A 12,198-nucleotide genomic window follows, 5' to 3' on the forward strand; every position below is an offset into this window, starting at 1 on the left:
TTGCAATGGGCAACAAAATTCTACAGTGTAATTGTCAACAGAATACGTGGTCAATTCCTGATGGAGTCTGTAGGGTCAGTAGAATGAAAAGAGCTTAATTATCACAGGATGCCCTGAGAAACTTGAAGGTACAGTTGTCATTTGAAAATTAAATAATTCTTATAATAAGGAAATGCTATCTCTATTAGGCCATTTGCATTGTTTTAAAAAATACCTGAGGCTGGATAATTCATAAAGAAAAGAGGTTTAACTGGTTCCCTATTCTGTAGGGCTGTATAAGCATGGCACCAACATCTGCTTGGCTTCTGGGGAGGCACAGGAAGCTTGTACTCGTTGGGGAAGGTGAAGCAGGAGCAGGTGTTTTTTATAGCAAGAGCAGAAAGAAGGAAGAGAAGAAGGGTAGGTCCAGGACTTTTAAGCAGCCAGATCTTGGGTGAGCTAACTAACTCAGTGAAAACTCACTTATCACCAAGGGATAGTGCTAAAGAATCATGAGGGATCACCTCCCACCAGGCCCCACCTCCAACATTGGGAATCACATTTCAACTTGAGATTTGGAGAGGACAAACATCCAAACCATATCACTCTCCTAGATGAAGAAATATGGTTTATGTTCCCTGTCATTGATATTTCTTATTCTTGGTTTTGAGTGTCCACAGGTCATATCATCCAAAATGGCTTTAGTGGGAGCCTGCAGATAACACTGCCATAGGATGTTTGAATATGGGCTTTCTGTGATATGTGAGACATAGGAACCTATCTTTTAAGAAGTGGTTACTGACACTGAAAGTGGTGACTGAAGAAAAAGAGTATAAAAAGGGAGAAAGGGGAAGAAAAGGCAAAGGAGAAGGGTCCCTGGAGCTTGATGGTGTCTTTCTTAAGTAGGTGCCCAGGAGTTTAGAATCGTGAATAAATAAGGAAGCTGCTTTTTCATACACTCCCACGTGTCCATTCATCACCTGAGCCAAAGGTCATTTGTTTATGTCTGTGTTTGGATTGTTTCTTTTTTCTGTACCAAAATAATACTTTTTAAACAACACTTTAATTACAAAATAATTTAAGAATACACAAGAATCCCAGACTTATCAATAACAGGACTACAAATAACAACGTAGAAAATAAGCAAGGGGGCCGGGTGCGGTGGCTCATGTCTGTAATGGCAGCACTTTGGAAGGCTGAGGCAGGCGGATCACCTGAGGTCAGGAGTTCAAGACCAGCCTGGCCAACATGGAGAAACCCGCCTCTAATAAAAATACAGCTGGGCATGGTGGCACGTGACTGTAGTCCCAGCTACTCAGGAGGCTGAGGCAGAAGAATCACTTGAACATGGGAGGCAGAGGTTGCAGTGAGCCGAGATTGCGCCACTGCACTCCAGCCTAGGCGACAGAGCTAGACTCTGTCTCCAAAAGAAAAAAAAAAAAACTGAGCAAAGGGCCAGGTGTAGTGACTCACCCTTATTATCCCAGCACTTCAAGAGGCCTGGGAAGGAGGATCGCTTGAGCCCAAGAATTCAAGACCTGCCTGAGCAACATAGCAAGACCCCATCTCTACAACAAATACACAAATTAGCCAGGCATACTGGTACTCACCTGCAGTCCAGCTACTCAGGAGGCTGAGGTGAGATGATTGCTTGATCCCAGGAGGTTGAGGCTGGTGAACCATAATTGTGCCACGGCACTCCAGCCTGGACAACAGAACAAGACTCAGTATTAAAAACATAGGCAAAGGACCTAAACAAACATTTCCCTAACGAAGGAATAAAAATGGCCAAACAATATATGAAAAACTGCTCGACATTTTTAATAACTGGATAAGTGCAAATTAAAATTACAGTAAGTATCACTTCACACCTGATACATTGGCTATTGTCAGAAAGATGAAACATAACAAGCGTTGGCGAGGGTGTGGAGAAAGGCAACCATTTTGCTCTGTTGGTGACATTGCAAAATAGTGCAGCTGTTTTGGAAGAAAACATGGAGGTTCCTCAAAACACAAAAAATAGTATTATCATATGATGAAGCAATTCAATGTCTGGGTATGTGCCAAAATGAATTGAAATCAGTGTGTTGAAGAGTCCTTTCCACTTCCCTGTCTATTCCAGCATTAGTCACTGTTGCCAGGTTATGGAAACTCCTAAAGTGACTATCAATGGGATGAATGTTTTTAAAAATGTGGCATATATACACAATGGACTACTATTTGGTTTACAAAAACAAACAAAAATCTGTCATTTGCAACAACATGGACGAACCTAGAGAACATTATCTGAGGAAACAAGCCAAGAACAGAGTGACAAATACTATATGATCTCACTTATATGTGGAATCTGAACAGCCCTCTACTCTTGACTAGGGACAGCACATGTAGCTTGCTTTGAAACAGCAGATACTGCAAAGGTAATAGGTTGTCACTTGGCTGACTATAAGACATGCTTGTGATTTCTGTTTTACTAGCAAATGTTATCTCTTCATGGCTTTGATGCAGTGTTTGGCCATGTGGGAAATGCCAGCACGGGAAGGAATTGAATGTAGGCTGGGTCCAATGACCAGAAAGTATCTAAGGCTCTTGATTCAATAACCATTCCTAGAATTTGCGATATTATTTACAACTAACCCAAGCCTCTTTCAAATAACACTATATTGCTATACAGGGAGTGTAAGTACTGTATAATAACAAAAGAATACTAATTTATCCCTCCCAGATCTTATGTTATTGCTAACAAAAGAATACTAATTTATCCCTCCCAGATCTTATGTTATTGCTAATAAAAGAATACTAATTTATCCCTCCCAGATCTTGTGTTATTTCTATCATTGTAACACTTTATACTCTGAGACACATGAAACAATTATCCGGTTTGTAGTGAAATATCAAGGAACAGGTAAGAGGATGTGCAGACATAGAAGTATGAACCTGTGTATGTCCTGGGGAAAACATCCACTGAACCAAGGCCCAGTCCTTCCATGGCCTGCTCTTCCTGCTCCAGGACTTTTCACATATTATTATTTCTAGTGGACATTTAAATCCCCTGCTCTCTTCTCATGTCTTTGTCTGTGCCATGGACACACTGTTTCCTCTTTCCTTTCCCTCCCCTGTTTGCTGGACTCACTGCTCCTCATTCTCCAGAATCTCCTCCAATGCTCCTCCTGCTGGAGGCCTCTCTTGCCCATCCCATTCCAGATCTGACGCCTGTCCTCTCAGTTCCCAATGGCAACTCTTTCACCTGCAATTTCGTTTCCGTTGAGTTTTCTGAATCTCCACTGAACTGATATATGAAAGAAAAGGAAATCTTTGTCTATGTTGTTCCCCCGTAAGCCCCACCCGTGTAATGGACAAAGAGCAACATAAAAGATTTTCCTTTATGTTGATTTTCCCAAAGAAATTAATGAATCTCTCAAACTCTTCACCTATATTCTTGTCTGCTTCCCAAGAAACTAACTTTCTTTCAATCTGAAGAGAGTTTGAGCTTGAAAATGAACCTGTTTCTTGTGCTCTTCTCTGTTCTCAGGACAGGATGTGAGCCCTGACTCCCCTCAGCCTCTTCTCCAGCCTCCTCATCCACAATCCACTGTAGAGCCCCTCCCATGGGTCATGCTGTTTCTATCATATCTGCCCCTTTCTGTCCTTCTGAATTGCATTGCCCTCTTGGACCAGTGAAAATCTTGTTATTTTCCAAATTTCAGCTCTATTAATAGGGCTCCCTTGATAAATATTTCAAAATCTCTATTGGTTACACTATTCCATCAATTTGATCTTTTTTCAAGTTTTACCACAATTGCATTAATCTGGTAGAAGCCATGACATGCTTTTCATTTTCCATACATGGATGAACTAGTCCTGAAATCTGCTGTCACCTTCAGCTAGGATCACCTGCACCCACACTTGTGGAATGTGTATGAACAGGAAAGATGGAAATTACACAGGGAATAGTACAGCCTCTTTTATGAAGAAATGTTTTATTGCCATCAGTCTTCATGACACAGAGGGTGATATAAAGATTTCCATGACTCTGGGTCAATATTTGATTTAGAATATATAGACTCAGAATATCAAGATATTTGTGGATTATTTATATATTACTTCCAATATTGCTTTCACTTTATGTGAATAAATCTTGTGCCTGCATAATTATATGAGAGTTTTGTTGTAATCATAAAATAAGGCTAAGAAGTGTATAATAGATTCATTGTCAGAGATATTGTCCTTTCTTTTAGATCCTCAAGTCTTTGAGTTACTGACATACAGTGGAGACTTTGGCAGACACTGTGTGGGTAGACCATTTCTTCCCTTCTCTTTAGAGTTCCAAATACCTGTTTACTTTTCTGTCTTTCTCTGTGAGTTTGAATTACATTGTTACTTACTCACTTTAATATTGACAACTTGAAGGTACAGTAATAATTTAGCAATTGCAGGAGGAATGAATCAAGATATGGAAACACTAATAGAAATTTGATATGCCTCACCACATGCAAAAAGAAAAAAATCAACACAATACATTAAACAATGATTTGCAAGACATTGTACATGAAACTATGAAGAGCAGTGATAGCTGAGAGATGCTGAACATGTGAACCCTCGTATTGCTCCAGCTTTGTGCTTCCAGGGGATTTTCAGTCTACGGCGTGGCAATAACCTTGGCTGACTTTCTGAGTTAAGAAGATGGAACAGCGATTCTGGAAGAACACTTTGACCCAATTTCATCAAGCCATTCTCCACATCCAGTGCTAAGTATGGGGAGAGAGTAAACATGCCCACTTCCATGCATTTAGGTTTGCCACGTGCCACCCTTATTCTATGGATACATGGTCACAGAACTATGGGAACAGTTTGGAAGAAAAACCCAGTACCAGGAGAAGCCATTTAGTGAACTGGCCTTCAATCCTTTCGATTTATCCCTGTCTGCAAAACAAACAAACAAACAAACTCCAAAACAAAAACAGAGGCCTGTATATGATAAGGCCATTTTGCAAGAAGCCCAGGGATGAATGCACTCTTTGTTTCTGAGACGAAGTCTAGCTCTGACGGCCAGGCTAGAGTGCGGCGGTGCAATCTCGGCTCACTGCAACCACTACCTCCTTGGTTCAAGTGATTCTTCTGCCTCAGTCTCCTGAGGGCTGGGATTACAGGCATGTGCCACTATGCCCAGCTAATTTTTGCATTTTTAGTAGAGACAGGGTTTCATCATATTGGCCAGGCTGGTCTCGAACTCCTGACCTTGTGATCTGCCCTCCTCGGCCTTGCAAAGTGCTGGGATTACAGGTGTGAGCCACCACACTTGGCAAATTTTTTATATTTTTGGTAGAGATGGGGTTTCACCATATTGACTAGACTGGTCTTGAACTCCTGACCTCAAGTGATTGGCCACCTCAGCCTCACAAAGTGCTGGGATTACAGGCATGAGCCACTACACCCCGTCAAACGGACGCTCTTCTGAGATGAAGAAAATTATGCACCTAAGTAGGCTTCACCACCACATGTGGAACTACCCCTTTTTCCTATGGTATTTTGTATGTGTGAGTGATAGATTTACAGCATTGTAGAATAATTCGAGTAGAAGTTTTTACTTATAGTGCAAATAACAATTATCATCAAGAGAAAAAATCAGTAAGGCTAATCACCTCTACTTGTTTCTCCAGAACACCTCCAGTTTCCTTTAAATTTGGGAATCATCTTCTCTTTACATTTCACAACATAATTCCACAGTCTATGTTGTTTGCATGGAGTATAGGGTTGCTTTTCATGTACAGTGAAATTATGAATAATGGTGTCAGGTTCTAATACAAAAATAGAGTGAAGATGAATGCTTGGCTTTTTATTTAGGTTTTCTTTTTAACCAAAATCTGGCCTTGACATTATCTTGAAACATACAGCATTGACTCCCAGAGCTCCTGACTGTAGACTTACCTGGTGAAACAAATGTGCATCTATTAATCTGAACTAAAACTACCTATGAAGTGTCAATGTTCTTGGTCTGTTGGTTGCTAACATTTCAGGAATCTTTAACAAATCCCCTCCCCAATAGTTTCTAGACCATTAGATTGAGGATTTTTTAAAAACCTGTATTTTAATTTTAAGGGTACATGTATAGGTTTGCTATTTTGGTAAACTGCATGTCACAGGTGTTTTGTGTACAGACTATTTTGTCACTCAGGTAAGAAGCATGCTACGGGATTGGTAGTTTTTTGATCATCACCGTCCTCCTACCCTCCACACTCAGGTAAAAACTCATGTCTGTTGTTTCTTTCTTTGTGTCCATCTTCACTCAATATTTGGCTCCCACTTGTAAGTGAGAACATGCAGTATTTGTTTCTCTGTTTCTATGTTACTCTGCTTGGGATAATGGCCTCTGGCTCCATCCATGTTGCTGCAAAGGACACGATCTCATTCTTTTTTTATGGCTGCATAGTATTCCATGGTATATATGTGGCACATTTTCTTCATCCAGTCTACTGTTGATGGGCATTTAGGTTGATTCCATGTCTTTGCTACTGTAAATAGTGCTGTGATAAACATATGCGTGCATGTGTCTTTACGACAGAAACATTTGTATTCCTTTGGGTAGATAACAAATAATGGGATTGCTGAGCTGAATGGCAATTCTGTTTTAAGTTCTTTGAGAAATCACCAAACTGCTTTCCAAGCTGGCTGAAGTAATTTACATTCCCACCAGCTGTGCCAGAGAGGTTGATGTGTTCCTGGACCACTAGCCACAATACTTCAATAGGTGGTGCCAGCCAAAGCGCTTTTAGGGATGGTGGCAGTGGAATGTGTTCATTTGCACATGCCAGCAGCAGTGGCAGTGTGCTGGGGTGCATTCATGTTGGCTGGGGTGCAGTATCATCAGAGTGCTGTTTCAGTGTTCTTGCTCACACTCACGCCAGTAGAAGTGGGGCACTATATCGCACTGCTGGCAGGCACAGGGCTGCCAGCCTCTGAGCGTGTGTTTGCAGTGGTGGCAGTTTTTGGCATCTGTACATGTGTTCATGCTAGTGGTGGCACAGAGAGAGGCACCAGGCCTTGGCATTCATATGTGTGTTCACAATGGTGGCAATGTTGGCACAGGGGGGATGGGGTTGCTGGTCTCCATGTGCCCATTTGGGTCTGCAATGGCAGTGTGGCGTAAGGGATGGTGGATTGGGCTCCACTTACACTGGCAGCATTTGCACAGTGGGTTGCACCTGCACACGCATACTGGATGGGTAGGGGAGGTGAGGTCTGTGTGCACATGCCCACAAAGCAGGAGGGTTGTGGCCATGGGCAATTGAGCCCTGTCAAAGTGGCATGAGGGAGGCTGCAGTAGAGGGAGAGTGCTGGTGGGCTGGCATGCATTGGTGGGGGCCGCTCTGCTGGAGCTCTCTAACAGGCATGGTCTGCTGATGAAGGAGCAGGCCTCCCAGGAAGCACCCCAGTTGGGCATCTGAGGCTGCACTGCAAGTGGGCATGGCCAGCCTGGGGACCTGGGGGAGGCCAGCAGACAAACAGGGAGTCCAGATCAGACTGGCCCTGCCTCATGAGCAAGACCACCCTGCTCCATCCAGGTCCGACAGTCTCCTTAAGGCTAAAGTTTCCTAGAGCAGCATGGTGAGGCTTCGGGGATTGGCATCCCTGGCCATGCTCCACTGCAGACATTCCCTCATCAAAGCCTCTGGGCTCCACACAGGCTGGAGTCCTGCCCCTCCGACCTCTCTAAGACGCTTTCTCTGCTAGCTGCAGTGTCCATGGGGGTCGTGGGGTCTCCAGCTGCCAGGATTCCAGAGGCCCATGGTGAAAGTGCCTTGCTCCGTTCCTGTTCAACTCACCCCTTCCCCAAGAGTTGAGTTACTGGGAGTCAGAAAAGAGTCCCAGGGCATGGCAGCCCTGTGTGAGATTTCCAGCTTCCTTTCCCTTCTGCCCAGCATCTGTATTCTCCCTCTGTTCACTCTCAATGCCTTCTCTCTGAAGATCTGCTCAGAGTGTGCCACTATTCTTGATGTGCTTATCTCTCAGAGGCAGAAGTTTCTCCTGGCGCGTCGTCAGCCATCTTGAATTCAACTACAGAATTTTTTTACTTGCATAGCAAATAGATGCTACTGAGTCTGAGATCTACCTTGTGGGAATGGTCCTTTCACTAGTGAAAGGAAAACTTTCACTAGTGAAAGGAATTTGCTGTCATTAGTGCCCTCCATGTTGTAAACTTTAAATTAAGGAAACCTATTCTTAATTGTTAGAGTCCTGAACTGTTTCTGTCCTCTTCTTACTTTTGTGTTTCTTATTGGTTACCGGTGGGAAAATTCCTAATTAATGCATGTCAAGGAATCCCATCTTCACTATCCAGGACACTCAGCAAATCTATTCACATACAAATTATATCAGAAGAGTGTCAAAAGTTTAGCCTAAAATAATAAATATCAGACCAGTTAAATAATCGAAGGATGGGAAAATTATTGACTGAGCCAATGCAAACAAAAATCTAAAAATCTCATAAGCATGAAAACCTTTAAAAATATTTTGCTAGGAGATGACCAAAAAAAATAAGTAAAGATGGCAATTCCCTTTCTACAAGAATTTGTGCTTCCTGGAGATGTATGTAGAGATTTCTTGAGTTACATTTATTATTTTACTGAAAACTGTAAACAGTTTTAGTAGTAACTCACTGAATTGCAAGAAAACTATAGATATTTATATTACGGTCCATGTGTACAAGGAAATTACATGCACACATTTACAACAAGTTAGAAGGAATCAAAGACTTCAGCCATGTCTATAGCTTTTGGATAAAGAGTAACAGTATGATATTTATGCTTGCTCAGTGACAAAATGGCTATTCTTTGCACTCAGAATGGAAGATTCAGTATTCTGCCTGTATAAACTAATGCCTTGTGCATCTTCCACAATTATAACAAACTAAGCCATATAATGAAAACAATCATAGCTCCTTTTTCAGCATTTAATTCTGAACAAATTTTGTCTTGTGGCTGTGAAAAAAGTCTCTGTTCTCCTTTTCAACCAGAGGTACTTCAGTGGAAATTCCTGGAAAACACGAAAAAAGGCTGTGTAGCATCTGCTTTTCCCAATAAAAGTCATATTCCTATTCTATTCAGGAAAATTTTATGACTGAAAAGATGAAAATAATTGAAAAGGTTTTATGAAAAATGGGTATAAGTGCATTATTAAATACAATAATGAGATTAATACACAAGACAAAAATATGAATTTGGTTGCAGACATTGTTATGTGACCAAAACAAATAAAAATTAATACAAAGTGTTGAAAACTGTGTGCCAAAGCAAGAGCAAGAACAAACATTATCAGACAAGGTCTGAAGGGTAATTATCCTTGGTCAGCAAGCTCAGTCATTGTTGAACAAACTCATTCTTTATTAAAAACAGAATGAATACCCAAACAGATCACTTAGGGAGTGTTGGGAGCAGCTGGTTTTGCCCATGCAGGCCTCACAGAGAGCCCTCAGCTCAGCTTTGCCTGCCACAGCCAGGACTTTGATGGGTCATGGTCCAGAGGAGTAAGACCAAGTCCATGAGGCTCATCCACATGAGTGGGATGCACCCAGGGATGACTCTCCAAGCTCCTGCCAATGTTTCTAAGGATAGAGAAAGCCCAGAGTGGTGGAAGAGAAGGCACAAAATCACATAAAATTCACTGATTTGTTACTAAAAAATAAAGTGGTAGTGAAGTTGGTTGGGGTTGTCTGAGAGTCACAAAGACGTTAGAGACATTAGTGTCAACAGTAATGTTCTGAAGTCTTAAACTCTATTGAAAAAAAAAAAAAAACAAAGTACACCTGGTATTTTTGGTTGGGGTGCAAGGAATGCAGGATCCTACTCTTTCATTTCTTCATTCTAGAACAGCACAGTGATGAAGAGAATGGACTCTGGAGGGAAAATTCTTGTGTAAAATGAAGTCTCTCAGTAACTGAGTTACTTTGGTATTCGCAGAAAAATACAGAAATAAACAAATGAAAAAAGAAAGCTCAAAAAAGGACAAAAGAATATGTAAGAAAAATAGTGTAAAGAAAGATAAATAGGGAATATTGATTTTTCAATATATGTTCCAAAAAATTAAATATCCGTAGGAGAAAATAAAATAGACATTTGATCTCACATTTCAAAATTAATCAATTCCAGATGGATCACTGACCTAGATATATATATATTTTGAGACACAGCGTCGCTCTGTCACCCAAGCTGGCATGCAGTGGTACAATCTCAGCTCACTGCAACCTCTGCCTCCCGCGATCAAATGATTCTCCTGCCTCAGCCTCCTGAGTATCTGGAATTACAGGTGCACGCCACCATGCCTAATTTTTGTATTTTTAGTAGAGATGGGTTTCACCATGTTGGTCAGGCTGGTCTCGAACTCCTGACCTTGTGATCTGCCTACCTTGGCCTCCCAAAGTGCTGGGATTATAGGCGTGAGCCATTGTGCCTGGCCGGACCTAGATATTTTTTTAAAAAAAATTAATACGGTATTTAGGACCTAATTTAGGAGAATAGCTTCATGACCATGGGGTATATAAGATTTCTGAAACTAGATCTAGAAGGTTCTTATCACAAAATATATTGTAACATAGCTAATGTGAGCAAGGACTCTGGAGACAGACCCAGTCAAGCTCCAGCATCTCCTATTTTTTACTGAAGTGCTTTAGCTAAGATTCAGAACTGGAGCATGGAAGTGATAATATTGCCTACCTCTTGGGATGTTGTGAGGTTTAAAGGAACTAGTAATACATAGAGCACATAGACTAATGCAGGTCTATACTAACAACTAAATTAGAATTTGCTAATACTGACAGCTTTTCCTAAGTAATTACAAGATGCATCATTGGTAAAATGCACCATTATTTTTTTGCCACAAAAAATTAAACCACTGAAAAACTGTGACACAAATATTTATTATCACTTAGAATTTTTATATTATTATTGATTACAATTTTATTGAACTTAAATAAATGTGGGAAAGGGAATCCCTGTGGGTGGGAATGCAAATTAGTACAGCCATTGTGGAAAAAAAAATGAAGGTTTCAAAAAACGAAAAATAGAACGACCATATTATCCAGCTATTCCACTTGTGGGAATATATACACAGGAAGTGAATTCAACATGTTATTTGTCTTATATCACTCCTATGAGTACATGAGATGAAAAATTAAAACAGGATACATTAACAAAGATAATCCTAAAATAGCTCTCATGAGATCAAACTCTTCTGAATCACTTCTCAACTCACCGTTTTCATGACTTTCCTCAAATTATCATCACCTGTGCTTATCATAAGCTTTGGCTTTGCCTCATATCTTTAGAGAGTTCTGTATTATTCTCTGTGAGATTATATTTGTAACCTACTGACAGCTACTCTGAAAGTTTTGATGATAATGATATTATCAGAGGGTGACAATAATAGGTTTCTAGACCAACTTCATGCCTGTGCACAAGATGGCAACCGTATCATGCTGTCTGGCCAGTCGTTTTCTTACAATACCCATATTAAAACACAACCCTTTGAAAAATGTGGAAATGTGCACTTTAACATTCATGGAATACACCTTTTCCCACTGTGACCATCCATTTATCAGTGTTAAATCAGGGTGACGCTTCAGCTATATTCTGATTGGTTATTGATGAAATAAGCTTAAGCATATTTTCATGTAAGTTGACCAACTCCATTTTTCTTCTACCTACCTATTATAGATATTAGACTTACTAGTGGACTACTGGAATTCCTATTTTAAGTGTGAAGAGGTAATTTTGTAAACTGTGGCTTAAGAAACCCATCGAGGAACTGGCTGGGTGCAGTGGCATGCATCTGTGGTCCCAACTACTTGGGAGGCTGAGGAGGTAAGGTCACCTGAGCTCGGGAAGTCAAGGCTGCAGTGAACCGTAATTATGCCACTGAATTCCAGCCTGGGTGACAGAGTGAGACCCTGACTCAAAAAGAAAAGAAAAGAAAAGAAATCAATTGAGAAGGATATATAAATTCAAAATTTACTTGAAGTTTGCGCTGCAGCAGTAGCACTCTAAAGACTTGGAAAAAGGTGCGTCTTGAGAATTTCTGCCATAGAAATGAGCAATGCTCCCTGTAAGCTACATTCCACCCTCAATTCTTTAATCCTTAATCTTTGTATATCTATCTTCTCCTCTACCACTGATCTTTCTAACCATGTGGATGGTGATTATACAAATCACTTCATGATAAGTCACTGCA

At 40.8% G+C, this 12,198-nt stretch overlaps 1 protein-coding gene across 1 annotated transcript in view; it reads right to left on the minus strand.

The window, feature by feature from the left end:
• LOC112205572 (serine/threonine-protein kinase Nek4-like) overlaps nt 1–12,198 on the minus strand; it is a 497,070-nt gene that overhangs the window by 78,748 nt on the left and 406,124 nt on the right. The window contains exon 14 of the mRNA XM_063794590.1: nt 1,590–1,684. The gene's annotated coding sequence lies outside the window, so the exon portion shown is untranslated. The remainder of the gene's footprint in view (nt 1–1,589; nt 1,685–12,198) is intronic.

This window comes from Pan troglodytes, chromosome 16 (genome assembly GCF_028858775.2).
Source record: "Pan troglodytes isolate AG18354 chromosome 16, NHGRI_mPanTro3-v2.0_pri, whole genome shotgun sequence".
NCBI classification, from domain to species: Eukaryota; Metazoa; Chordata; class Mammalia; order Primates; family Hominidae; genus Pan; species Pan troglodytes.